This window comes from Lynx canadensis, chromosome E2, assembly GCF_007474595.2.
Source record: "Lynx canadensis isolate LIC74 chromosome E2, mLynCan4.pri.v2, whole genome shotgun sequence".
Taxonomy (NCBI): domain Eukaryota; kingdom Metazoa; phylum Chordata; class Mammalia; order Carnivora; family Felidae; genus Lynx; species Lynx canadensis.
Window position 1 is genome coordinate 29,061,265 of NC_044317.1, and position 14,796 is coordinate 29,076,060.

A 14,796-nucleotide genomic window follows, 5' to 3' on the forward strand; every position below is an offset into this window, starting at 1 on the left:
TCCATTCTCAGCTGTCCTATTTCTGGTGCTTAATTACAGTCCTGCTATGCAGACAATGACGATGCCATCATTCTCAAAAGATGATTGTGTCTGCTCGTTCTTTTGTCCAGAACAGAAAGACAGCAAGACCGTCCAGGTCACAGAAACGAGTGCCGTCTTAGTTAGCCACCATTTCGGAAAGCACTCGGAGGACACTGTCCCCAGGCTCTCCCAAATGGCACACGTAGCTTCTGATCTACTATTCCGGGCGGGATGTCTTATTAAATTAATTACAATTTTAAGATCTGAACCCCCCTTCCCCCTGCTTTTTTTTTTTTTTTTAGAAGCTTTTAAAACAGGTTCCGTTTTGTTTTGTTTCTGGTTTCAACGTCAGGAACTGGAGTTTTTCCAGGCAGGAGCAAATTTAGACACTAAATAGTTTGGGTGGGAAACGTGCTCTCGCGTTCAGGTCCTGTTTCGGTTTTGGCAAACAGAGCCATTGCCTTCACAGGACACGACAGGCAAAGGGCCAGAAGCTCAAACTTTTCAAGGCCCTTCAAGAATGTTTGAGACCTAGGGGTAGAAAAGTCACTGTTAGAAGCAAAACCAGAAAATTCTTTCCCATCCTGCACGGGGTGGGGGGTGGGGGGGGTAGAAAAAACCCCCAAACTTCCATCTACCGTGGGATGTGAGTGTGTTTTGTTTGATGTGGCCTCGGAAGGGATAATACAAGGAAGACAAATTCGGTGTGTAAGGAGTCTTTCAAGGCCTGACTGCTAAACAGGGTCACCGTTCTCCTGTTCTCTGGTCTCTCGACCTCGCCAGAAGCCACTTGAATGCTCCGGACAGAAAGCTTTTGTAGCGGTGTAGGAGAGGCTTTTATTTCTCCGCCATAAACCGAGGAGTTGAAACGTCACTGGCAAGAGGAAGATTTAAGAATTAAAATGATGAAAACTTATAAAATCTTTCCAACAGGACGGTAATTGCAGTAATAATCCCCCTTTGTTATAGAAGCTACTGTATTATGGGTGACCTTGACTTCTATTATGTACTGTTACCTTTAGCTCAGAATCTATAGCTCAGGGGACTATTAATTATCTTGCCATAAGTGCCCGCCCGAGTGGGGGACTTTCTGGAGAAGTAAATGCCACATCAATATAAAGTAGAGCTTCTCCGCTAGCCGCTTGACGGCTGTTATCAGTGATTAGGGTTCAGCAACCCACTGGTCAAAGCCAAGGGATTATTCCCGCTTGGGTTCCACGCCATCTCAAACTTTTCTCATCGCTGTGACCTCTATCTGTGATTTACCCAGCATGCAAAACACAGCAGTTTACACACACCATTTAAACACCTCCTCCTTTTCACCCATCAACTGCCTCCCTGGGGTGTGCTCAGACTTTCATAAAAATAAAACACTGTTTTCAAATAATTTTTTTCCCCTTGGGGTATTTTCTTCCAGTTGATGGTGGAATTAGGTATTCCCCGTGGAATTAGGTATTCCCGTCTTCCGTCGTGTATTACCATCAGGGGACAGAATGTTAATTAAGCCTCTATCCAGCTCCATCAATGTGGTATCTGTTGGGGACAACACAAAGAAGACCGTTTCCAAAAAAATAAGCTAGAAATCGGGTAAAAGAAGGGCATTTTATCTGCCATCATTTTCTTAAAAGGGCGAGCCCGAGCCAATGTTCTGACTGCCCGGCATCCGTTGGAAATTTTATCCTTCGATTTCAGTCTTCGGTTACAGCCAAGGAACTATCCCGAGAAGTTCTCAGCAATCTTGACTAACTAACCCCAAAGCGAAATTTCCATTTCCCCCCCGTGATGCCCTAATTGAATTTAGGGGTCGGTTATGTTTTGCATAGGCATTCACCCCACATCAATGGCATACATTCAAAAAGAGTCTTACGGAGGGGATCAGATAAACATGGGCTGCAAATGTGCTGATTTACCCCAGCTTGTAAAACAAAACAATTTACGTACACAATTTAAACATTCTTTCTAGTTTTTCATAAACCACATCCCTTGGGTGTATAATTGACATTTCCTTGCCACCCAGAAGATAGCGAGATACTCCGCTGGGCTTGGTTCCCCTTCTGCGGGAGGGCGGCTGGAGCCGAGCGCCCCTGGTTAGCAGCTGCAGATTCGCCGCCGTCAGATGCCGGACCCGCCGGCGACGCTAGGGGGCAGGCTGACACCAAAGATCGTGGGTGTGTCGCAGACGCCAGACGCCCCATCTGAAGAGGCGGAAGCCCCTGCAAACGGAAGCCTCGTCCGTCTCCTTTATTCAGGCTCTGTGTTTTGCCAAAGAGCAGGACAAGAGAGAGAGGGAGATGCAGGGAGCGGAGGGAAAGGGGACACGTTTCATGCTCCAAGGGCTTGGCCAGCTTGAGCCAAACTGCCAGGAACAGGGTCCTCATATAAAATAGAGAGCCACTGCCAAGGAAGAAGGGATTTTTCTACCTTGCTTCTCCAGTGATGGAGCCCCGGAGGAGAGGCTGTGGCCTGTGCAAGTACCTGAAATCAACTTCCGTGATCAAAGGAACCCGGGCACCTTTTTCCTATGTATCAGACATCAGAATAACCATAGTAAGCCGGCTGACTCTGTCCATCAGTAGGGGAATAAATGAGCAGTTAACGGCTAACGAGCTAATAAAAACCAAATCGTATAGTGGAACGTTAAAAGGGATGCATCAGATTGTCAAGTGCAAAAAGCAAGTTGCAGATTTTACGAACACCCCAAGTGACGCTATGCCTGGCGGGTGGGGTCTCTGTAGAGGGAGTAAATGTTCAGAAATGAAGGCAAGAAGGAAACAGACAACCTTCAGTCCAGTCTCTGGAGGAGGTGGAGGGGAAGGAGAGAGGGTCACTGGGGGGTTGGGGGGTGGGGTGGGCGGAGAAAAGAGAGCAGTTTTATGTGCATTGTTTAATTTTTATTAAAGTAATCTGAAGCAAATATGACATTTAAAAAATATTTGTTCTTTCTGGGTTGTGGAAGGTCGTTTGCTTTTTTATTCTTTGTACTTCTTTTTGTATTTAAAGCAATGTGGGTTTGTTTGTTTGTTTGTTTGTTTTAAAGAAAAACAATTGGAAACATGAGTGGGTAAACCACAGACAGAAATTCAATTTCAACAGAGTTTAGGCCTTGGGTCCATAAGCCCCCAAATCAGACTGTGGTTCAGCAGTTGTAGAAGGCAGTCACCTTTGGAATTTTAAATTGCACCATTTGGGTGTAATTGAGTCCCTTTCTGCCCCCCTCCCCTCTCCTTTTAGTCAAATTAAACTTATTGATTAGAACCCATTAGTATGTAATGGATTGTTAATTTGACTCTTTTTACAAATCATATTTATCTGCACCAATAAAATATTTGGATTTAATATGCATATGTCACATTTATGGTGATGTTGATTGAGGACCAAGCAATTTGAAGTGAAAGCAGACACTTTGTCCTTTACTCACACAAGGGAAAATGCACAGTTCGCTACATGAACCCTTCCAAAGGTGGGAGGCTTACATATAAAGACAAAACAAAAATTAGAAAAAAAGAAAATTAGAGGAAAGGAGAGAAATGCCCCACCCCCACTTTTTTTTTTCCCAAAGTTGAAAGAAACTCCATAGAGTGCATGCTTTTCAGCAAATACACCAGAATTGGGGCACCCAGTGTGGTATTCGATTGATTTATCATGTGGTTGCAAAGTCTCTGCTGGGAACGAGAATCGGCTTTTTGGTGAACATCAGCTGAGCTGTGGTCTCATTTCTCCTATTGGGCAAAATAGAGCCCAAAGAAAGATCAACCCCTTGCTTCCTTTTTGGCTGGTGGAGGGCACTTAGCAGGCAGGTGCCTAAAGGCAAAACAGGAATATATTTTCTGCGTAGTTCAAACACAGTATATATTAACTGAATGCTGCAGGTGGTATGGTTGCTGGGATAATTTTCTTTCTTTCTTTCTTCCTTCCTTCCTTCCTTCCTTCCTTCCTTCCTTCCTTCTTTCCTTCCTTCCTTTCTCTTTTTTTGCTTAAAAAAATTCTATTTTTATATCTGCACCAGTCTTAATGCATATAGTTTTCCTGTTTTGCTTTGGTTTCTGTTTTTGTAAGCCATCCTAAACCTTTTGAGAAGCAGGCAGGGTATACACTGTAAATAAATAAAAAATAAATACATGCTTTTCCTGATCCTGGCCAAATCCCATTACAAAGAGAACCAAGGCACCATCAGAATTCCTTTGTTGCCTAGGGGTTGTCCTATCAATATTGTATAAAGCGAGCAGGTCATTGGCTAGGCCTTTGGATTCTTTCTGTTATTTCAAGGGTTTGGGGTGATATTTGTTGTAAAGAGAGCCAATCCGTAAAAATAAAATTTCTTTCTTTGCCAGGTGGTAACAAAAAAGGTTTGCACAGCCAGTGACGGGCTATGACAATATTTGGCCCATGGTCTTTGCAGACAAAGAGCATGGCTGGTCATCATTAACGATAAGCATGATTGCTACAACTTTTTTGACAGCCAGCTTCGGTAGAAACTATATGCAGCCTATTGTCAAGTCATTTTACTGAGCTCAGGAAATTTCCATTTGTCACTTAACAGCCATGTGTCAGAAGCAAGATGCTTTGAACGCTATTTGTGATTTTTTTTTTGTTACCTTCTAAAAATGCATGTTCTTTCACTAGTAGGAAATGACCTAATTTTTTAACCTTTATTTAAAAAAAAACCTATTAACATCCAAGTTTTCGTGTCGAATACCGTCTTAATTTTTTTCTCTCTAAGGAACCCAACCCCCTTCATGAGCAGTCATTATTCTAGATAAGTATATGGTGAGCCAGGATATAGAGAGGAAGCTGGAAGTTTCCCTGGACTCAGCAGAAATTTGGTGTTAGAAGCAGAAATAACCCCTTGTAAGTGCCTGGCTAATAGTTATGTAGTTCCTCCTTTTCTGCCCAGGTTCTAGGGGATAGATTTTGACAAGATGATGTTATGGCTGTGGACCGAAGTCTAAAATCCTAGCGGACGGGGAAGAGGTGACATTGTCCATTTCTGTCTGCAGGACCTAACGAAATAAGTATTTGTCCATTGCATGCTAAGTTCGGGGATGAGAAATGTCCTTAAGATCTTGACTGAGTTACTTCAGACTCTGGCATCACTGTTTCATCGTGTCCGGACTGAGGGTAATGCTATTTTGAAGATTATTGAAATGTTGGGTAGTCCTTGGGGCTGTTTGGCTGTTGAGGAAACAGAGCAACAAGGCAAAAACATTTATCAAATACATAATAATGATTTAGACGGTAAGTTTACTCCCTCGGGCGAAGACGTTATATAAACCACAAAGTATTTGGCCACTGCAACACTTAAAATATATTAAGATGCTTAAATACCATGAGATTTATCAATATTCTTAGTAGTTACATGAATTTCACTTTGGAAGTTACCCAATATTCTATGAGGTTTGAGACTGGAGCCTGTTTTTCTTTTTTGTATTTGAATGTGCTCCATTTAGATGGATGCAGGCGTGTTAGTATGGGTGCTTAATGGCATATCATAAAGGATTTAACTTAATTCCACCATAATGAATTAATTCTCTCAGTGACACTGTTTTCATTATAGATTTAATGACATCACCTTGGCCAGGATTCAGGAATTCAGAACTCTAAGTTGCTCTGAATTATCTAAAAACGAAACTGGAAAGATGATTCTGCTTTTGTGGGTGCGTTTCCTCCAACTGTGGATCAGAGCACGTGGGGGACGCCTATTATTTTGAGTAGTCGAGTTAAAAATAAAACTCTTAACACCCGTGAGGAAATTGGATTCCGCATTCTCTTAAATTGTCTTTAGGGACATTGGTTTGACAAAACATGAAACCAGGAAAAAAGAAGAAAGCCCTCGTGTTTCTTTTCATTTGCTTATGTCATGATTATCTGTTGGAAACATAAACGGATGAATATGCGATCTCAAATCATAATTCAGAAACAAGTTTTCAGCAGCTAAAGAAAGAGAGGGGGTGGGTGTAAAAATATTTATGCTGCATTTTCGAGGACTGTGCCTGATTTCCTTTCGGATTTGTTGATTTTGTGGAATTAGAGGGATGGTGCCTCCTATTTTTACAGGCTTGTATTGTTACCCCAGGAATGCTTTGGCAGACGCAAAATTGGAAACAAATTTCGTGTGTTTCTCCAGTGCCTTTTCAGACCTTAAAGGACAGGAACAAAGTGTGGCGGTTTGTCATCGGAACTCCAGGAAGCCACAAGGAAATGGAGCTTACAAACCAAATTGCTCAAAATGGGAAAGAAATGAAAAATACACAGCAGATGCTCCCAGCCTCGGAGTGGAAGCTTCAGGAAGAAAGGGACCACCAGTAACGCTAACCGGTCTTGAACAATGGCTGTTTGCACCGAGACGTGAGGCAGAGTCCCGTTTCCCTCTGATTCTGTTCCATAGACATCTTTCCAGGATTTGAAATTGATAATTGTAGACACAAAGATACACTTGGCCTAATTTGCCAGCCTATTGGAGTCACGGGTGATCACCCGACATGTCTACACGTGCGCAGATGGTTCCTGCCAGGTTCAATCAGATTGGAAAACGCAAAATGTGTGTATTTTTTTTTTTTCCTTCAGACTATTGAAAGGGGCTGGTTGTCAGTGCCCTGGGTGTTGAAATGAGAAATATTATGCTGATTTTTTTTAGAAGTGTTTCTTACACTTATAGACCAACGACACCAAAAACTTAGTTATCTGGGCTAAATTCGGGGATGGGGAAAATAGAGCCAACCAGCAGAGGAATCAAGCTGGAATTAGTGAATGCTTGAGCAGGGCAGATATTCCTGATTTCCATGTGTCAACAGAACTTCTGCTTTAATCGGTTAAGTATTTCTATATTAACTCAGTGATTTCCAAACTTCACACAGGTATGGTTTCTCGTGTCCGAGTAGCTTTTGTACTACCATTTATCTGTTTTTCTGCTCAAACAGACTTACTGTTTAAATCGCCTACATTTGTTTTAAGAAGAAAGTTTACATATCACTTCCATGAATGAAAAAAAAAAAAAAAAAAAACTCACAAAAAAAACCCAACGATGTCTCTTATCACCTGTACAGAGGAACCATTAAAATAATTGTCGTTTGCCCAGGCTCCCTGAGCCTCAGGCCTTCCCTTTCTTCATTATTGAATTTTGTAGTATGCACCTACGCTCCGGAGGAATTTGGAAAATGGTTAGCTAACTAACAGCTACTATTTACTGAGTGCTTGTTGAGCACAGGCACGGAGCTAAACGTTTCGAATGTGCTCTCATATGTAAGCCTCGCGCCAAATCCAATGGCACAGGTAGCCCACATTACCTCAGATGTGGAAACAGGCCAAGAGAAGTTAAGTGGCCCAGAGGCACACGGGTGACAACCCAGTTTAGGCTGCCTACAGCCTAGGAAGTGTCTCAACGTCTATGTTTTTACCGTAAAATAAAGTGTAATTTATATTCGGTAGTTTGTCGACGGAAAAATATATGCCCCCTTCTAGAAAAACACCCGCCCTTTGTATCGGTTAGTTATGGCCACCACAAACCTGTATAACAAGCTTGGCCAGACCTCAGCGGGTTGAAACAGCAATCATTTGTCATTGCTGGTGGGTCCATGAGCCAGCTGGAGAGATTCCGCCTGGGCGGCTCTGCTTCAAGGGTCCCTCATCCTTTTCCTGGGACTAGTAGGCTAGCCGGGATATGATTTCCGAACGATGGCAGAGAATCGAAAGAGCCAGCCTATCTTTGCAAGCACAGGCCCACAGCCCATTTCAAGCCTCTAGTCACAGCATGGCTGGTGAACCTTCCATCGGCCAGAGCAAATCACAGTCGAGGGCCGAGCCCAAAGTCGAAGGGAAGGGAAGTATACCATAACTATATGACGAAGGGCATGGGACACAGGGAGGGCCCCTGCTGCAGAATCTATTCCTTCTTTTGAAGCACAGAAGTATCTCTCTCTCTTGTTTGTGGTTACGCCTTTGTCGGTTTCTTGCTGGTCTTTTCAAATACAAGAAGGATCTCAGTCCAACCTCCACCCCTTCCCCCATCAGTTGCAAGAAATCGAGCTACAGATAGGTGGATGTTGTAGTTCCTAAGTGTCTCTACTGCAGCTCTCTTGGTCTCCAACCTGAAGAAACTCCAAGGAGAGAAAAGTCCAAGGAGAGAAAATGTCTTTTCCAGGTCAAAGCATTGAATGAGTGGTAAGGGGAGGAACAGACCCAGATTTCCTGACTCCCGCCTAGCCCGCCTCCCACTCTGCAAAATCAATGGGGTCAGAATCAGTGAGATTTTCCTGATGCTTTTTTCAAGTAAACAAGGGAGTTATTGAACTCCGTGGAGAACAAGATATCTTACTTGAGTTAAAAGAGCAGCCCGATAAAAATGTTTAAAGAAGTTACTATGGAGGTATTTTGGATTCATCCCTTCATTGTTTTATTTTTTTTTTTAAGTTTATTTATTTATTTTTGAGAGAGAGGCAGAGAGCACGTGCACGGGCAAGCAGGAGAGGGGCCGAGAGAGAGGGAGACAGAGAATCCCCAGTGGGCTTCAAATTGTCAGCACGGAGCCCAAGGCGGGGCTCCAACCCACAAACCGTGAGATCGTGACCTGAGCTGAAATCAAGAGTCGGACACTAACCTGCCCGAGCCACCCAGGCGCCCCTCATCCCTTCGCTGTAGCTGAAATTAGATGTCGCCGATGAACACAGGCTTACGTTTACGCTAGCGACTTTGGAGATTGATTTTGTCCTGCTTCAGAGTGTTTTGAAAGCAAAAAAAATATATTAGTGAAATCAATGTCAGTTTAAATACGCTTCACTTCCAGGCACGGAAATATTTTCATCTGGGGCCTGGATGGGGTTTCCCTCTTCTTTCCTTGATGGTATACAGTGGATTTCACTTTGGTAAGATTCACTCCGAAGTTAGGAAAGAAAGCAGCATGGTCGTGGAGAAAGAAGCAAGGAGAACTGAGCCCCTGCTTTGGCAGAGAGAGACCTTGGACCCGGAGACTGAAGACCGAGTGTATTTTCCCCAGACAAACCTGCCCTCCCCCAGGGTACGGCGGCTTGTCCCAAGTCTGGAGCAGCGGCCGGGTCATCTGCTCGCCCTGCTTTGTCAGTATCATCCTACATGTGCTCTAGCTGTGAGCAGTCGGTCCGAGCGGCATCGAGTCATTCGGAATCCCTGCCCGAAGACACGGACCACGCCTGGGGCAGAATCAGAATTTCCAGAGCTGGAAAAATCCGAGAGATCGTCTGGATGGAGGCTCTCATTTTTAGGGGGGAGTAGGGGCCCAGAGAAAGAGAGCATCTTGCCCGAGGTAGCACAGCTTGGTAAAGGGTTCAGCAGGACTTTGATGTGGCGATGGAGTTTATGGAGACGTTGTGGAGCTCTCCATAGGGCGAGCTCCTCGAGGGCTGGGTTTCTGCTGATTTCATCTCTGTTATCCCTATTAACTTATTAGTGTCTTTAGGACTGACACAAGGATTCCAGGCTGCTCTGTGAGTTATTCCCAGGGCACTTAGTACAGTCCTGTACCTGCTGCAGGCAGAACTTGGTAAACGTGAGCTGAAACCAGTCCCTGATACCCTTGCGTTACATTTTGTGGGTTGTTTTTTTTTTTTTTTTACTATTTATTTTTGAGAGAGAGAGAGAGAGACAGAGTGCGAGTGAGGGAGGGGCAGAGACAGAGGGAGACACAGAATCAGAAGCAGGCTCCGGGCTCTGAGCTGTCAGCACAGAGCCTGATGCGGGGCTTGAACCCATGAACCGTGAACTCATGACCTGAGCTGAAGTCAGATGCCTAACTGACTGAGCCACGTAGGCGCCCCAGATTTTGTGGTTTTAAAAAGCATTTTCCAGGGGCGCCTGGGTAGCTCAGTCGGTTAAACTTCTGACTTTAGCTCAGGTCATGATCTCACAGCTCATGAGTTCAAGCCCCACGTCCGGCTCTGTGCTGACAGCTCCGAGCCCGGAGCCTGCTTTGGATTCTGTGTCTCCCCCTCTCTCTGCTCCTCCCCCACTCATGCCCTCTGTCTCTCTCTCTCTTTCTTACTCTCCCTTTTTCTCAAAAATAAATTTAAAAAAAAGGAAGCTGAGACCCAGAGAAGGTAAGCAAATTTCCCAGGTTTACGCACCTAGTAAAATCCAGCACTGGCTGCTCCTAAGTCCACAACCTTGGCCACTGTGCCGGTCTCCCAAACACACTCAATAATAAGAAACCCATGTGGTCCTGAAGAAATACAGGTTCCCAGGTGTCCCTCCGTCCATCAGGAGTCAGGAGTTCTTGGGTGGGGCCCGGGAATCTGGATTTTAAGAGACGCCTATGTGATTCTCCTGGTGCTGTAACTATACTGTCTCATTTTTAAGACACCAAATGCAGAGACTGTCCAGCAAACCCAAACCTCCTTCCTCCTTGCTCTCTCCTACACCTGAATTCAGACCATGCCTCTGAAAAGTGAGATTAGCCAAGCACAGGCCAGTCTTCGTGTCCTGGGGAAAAGCATGATTGCTTTCTTCTCAACGCAAGGAAAGGGGAGGTGAGAAATGCACTTAAGTGGGCATTGTGAGGAAAACACTAAAAAAAAAAAAAAAAAAATCCCCCAAATCAAACCCAAGAATCACAGTTGCCATTGGGAATCATTAAAGCTCTATTCAAATATATCCAAATTTCAGAATATTCCTTAGCCCAAATGTCTTACGGAAAGAGGTACCCTTACCGCTGCCTTTATTTTTATGATTCCTATCTCATGACCAGGACTAGGATAAATAACTCGCTTGAGACAACGCACTGTGACAGAATAGCGCCCGACTGAGACCCGGGAGATCTGGGCCCCCTTGCTAAATGGCATCCTCGAGAGGCTCTGGCCTCCGTTTCTCAGGCTCCGAAATGGGCGGTAAGCGGACATGGCCCCTGCCATCTCTGACAACTGTAAATTAAACAAATCAACAAACCAAAACCAATGACAAATAAAACCATTAAGACAAACGTAAAAACAAGCAAGAACTCACGGCACCCCCAACCTGCATCCGTGCCCATTTCGGGAACCCTTCCTAGTGAGGTCAGCCCTGATGTATTTTTCTGAGAAGGCATTCAGCAAATGCTACTTAGATCCCTTTTCTGTGCCAGGCAACTAGGGTAGGACCTGGGGATAAAACAACAAGGCTTCCCTAACCTCACTGTAAGCAAAGCCGAACCAAACTAAGTATTCTGGTCTTAACGTGTTTATAGTGTAGTCAGGGGTCAGGGGAAGATAATTAATGAAACACATAAATACAATGGATACATATTATAATGTATATTATACCAATATGTAGAAACTCCAATAACATATTCATATTATTGGCATAATATTGGCACAGGGGGAGTGCCATGAAGAGAACAGGGTGGTACTATGAGTGTGTGGGTCAGGAAAGCTTCCTGGAGGAGGTGATAATGTTGCTGAGAATGGAAAGGAAACTTGGAAGTTTTGGCTCGTGATGCCTTAGAACATAATGGCTGTGGTCTCATCTGATTTTAGATGAATGGAAAATCCCAAAGAAAATAACTCAAGCGTGAAATAATCTTTGTTCACGATCGGGAAACTGGCTCCGTTCCAGCTTGGGCCACCTCGCACGGCTCACAAGAAGTAATGGCTGAATTTTCAGGAAGTTTCTGCATTGGTTGTGAAAGGCAGCCATTATTAAAAATTAAACCATACAACCTTTCGGTTAAGTAAATCATTAAAAACAGAGGCGATAGATACCCGAAGCATCACTTCTTAGTTATTTGTACTATGCCGATGGTCTTGAGACCAGTCACGTCCGTTGCGTGTGCATCTTGGAAATGCCATACGCGGATGTGCTATTCCAACTGTGTGCCTCTTCCCAACTTCTCACTTGGCGAAGGCATACTGGGGACTTGAAATCGGTCACGGGAGTATTTACACCACAGGAATTAGCCAACACTAGAGATCAGGACTTCCCTTTTTCTCCGCCCTGGGAGCCAGCCAGTTGTTAGACCAGTGCAACCGCTTCCCCTTCGGAGCTACTCACTCTGGGTGGCCATTGAATCACTCGGTCAGGTCAGTCGGTTGACTGCCATGGGAGAGCCAATCAGAGGGGTTACAGTTCAGTTCTTTTTTTTTTTTTTAATGTTTATTTATTTTTGAGACAGAGAGAGACGGAGCATGAACAGGGGAGGGGCAGAGAGAGAGGGAGACACAGAATCCGAAGCAGGCTCCGGGCTCCGAGCTGTCGGCACAGAGCCCGACGCGGGGTTCGAACCCACGGACCGCGAGATCATGACCTGGGCTGAAGTCGGACGCTCAACCGACTGAGCCACCCAGGCGCCCCTACAGTTCAGTTCTTGTAGAGGTTTGTGTCCAACTCACCCCCGGGGAATTTCAAGAACCACTACTTAAATATTCATTCATTCATTCGTGCACGTGGCTTAAGAACTTTGAAACCAAGATTGATAAGAAGGGAAAAGTAGAATCCTTTCTTTCTCCATCCACTCCCCAGCTGTGGCTTTGTATGCCTTCCAGACCTTTCTACGCGGTGCCACATCTCTTTCCCCCTTCCAACTCACTATGTGTTGGTCAGTAAGTTGCCTTTTTTTGTTGTTGATTTTTGTCCACTTAATAACGTCGCCGGGCTCTGCAGAGAGGGCAGTGCAGCCTGGCGTTTAGACCATCATTATGGAGCCAGACTGTCCTGGTTGACCAGCTCACCGGCAGTATAACCTTGGACAAGATCCTCCCCTGCGATGCAGTTTCCTAATCTGTAAAATGGGAACAGAGTAAAAAATACCTGTCCCCTAGGCTTTTGCATGAGTTCTGTTAAGGAACACATGTTGGGCATTCCACAGGAGGTAGCCTGTGGTATCTCCCTCTATCCGATCATTTTTCTCATTTTATTTTTTGTCACTTACTATTCCATTTTCTAAGCGTACTAAAATACACTTAAGGAGCTTCCCTAATATTGAGATTATTTCCTTTTTTTTTTTTTTTTTTGGCTGCTACATACTCATGTGAATATATTTGCACAATTGTCTGAGTTTATGCATGAGAAAAATTCCCGGAATGGAGACTTCTGGCTCAGAATTTGATAGCTATGGCCAGTGACTCCAAATCAGGTTGAAACAAATACACGTTCTCCCAACAGAATGCGCGAACGCCCTACTGCATTTCAAACGCGTTAGCCAACCTTTCGTGTTCCCAATGCAGAGAGGGAAAAGTCGTGCTTGATCGCTTACTCTGCGTTTTCTAACTTTCCAAGAAGTTTAACTAGCTATTCATACTTGCATTATCCATTAACGTTTCTTCTTCAAAAGACGAAGTGTTCCTGTATTTTACTCTCCATATTTTTGCAGCTTGTCTTTTCTTTTTGGCCACAAAAAATATTTGTACGTATTCAAATGGATCCATCTTTTATTCAATGGTTTCTGGGTGGTATGCCACATGGAGAATAGACTTGGATTGCCCTTTTGGTAAAACAAAATTATTTAGGTTCCCTTTAAGTTGTTTTAGGGTTTTACATTTTATATCCAAATATTTGAGACCTCTGTAATAGTTGTAAAGAGAGCATTAATGATGAATTTCATTTTTTTCCCAAATATTTAGCCAATTTTCTCGCACTATTTTTTGATTTGGGTTTTTTTTTTTTTTTAATAATTTATTGTCAAATTGCCTAACATACAGTGTGCTCTTGGTTTTTGGGGTGGATTCCCGTGGTTCATCGCTTACGTACAACACCCAGTGCTCATCCCAGCAAGTGCCTTCCTCAATGCCCATCACCCATTTTCCCCTCTGCCCCAGCCCCCCATCCCCCTCGGTTTGTTCTCTGTATTTAAGAGTCTCTTATGGTTTGCCTCCCTCCCCCTCTGTTGTAACTATTTTTCTCTTTCCCTTCCCCCATCGTCTTTTATTGAGTTTCTCAAGATCCACACATGAGTGAAAACATAAGGTATCTGTCCTTCTGTGACTGACTTATTTCACTCAGCCTAATACCTTCCAGTTCCATCCACGTTGCTGCAAATGGCATGATTTCATTCTTTCTCACTGCCAAGTAGTATTCCATTGTATATATAAACCACAATTTCTTTATCCATTCATCAGTTGATGGACATTGAGACTCTTTCCACAATTTAGCTATTGTTGAAAGTGCTGCTATAAACATTGGGGTACAAGTGCCCCTATGCATCAGCCCTCCTGTATCCCTTGGGTAAATTCCTAGTAGTGCTATTGCTGGGTCATAGGGTAGATCTATTTTTAATTTTTTGAGGAACCTCCACACTGTTTTCCAGAGCGTCTGAACCAGTTTGCATTCCCACTAAAGGTCAGCACTATTTTTTGTATAAGCCATAGTTTCCCCGTCAATTTGAAATGGCACTTTGATGACGTATAAGATCCCCATGTTTATTTAGCTTAACTTCTTTTAGTAGTGACTTTTTATTTCTTATGTTTTTATTTATTTTTATTTTAGAGAGAAAGTGAGAATGGAGGAGAGGGGCAGAGGCAGGGAGAGAGAGAATCTTAAATTTTTTTTTAATGTTTTATTTATTTTTGAGACAGAGAGAGAGAGAGACAGAGTGCGAACGGGGGAGGAACAGAGAGAGGGGGAGACACAGAATCTGAAGCAGGCTCTGTGCTGGTCAGCTCAGAGCCCGACGCGGGGCTCAAACTCACAAACCGTGAGATCATGACCTGAGCTGAAGTCGATGATTAACCGACTGAGCCACCCAGGCGCCCCTGGAAGAGAGAGAGAATCTTAAACAGTCTCCGTGCTCAGTGCAAAGCCAAACTTGGGGCTCGGTTCCATAACGCTATGATCATGACTGAA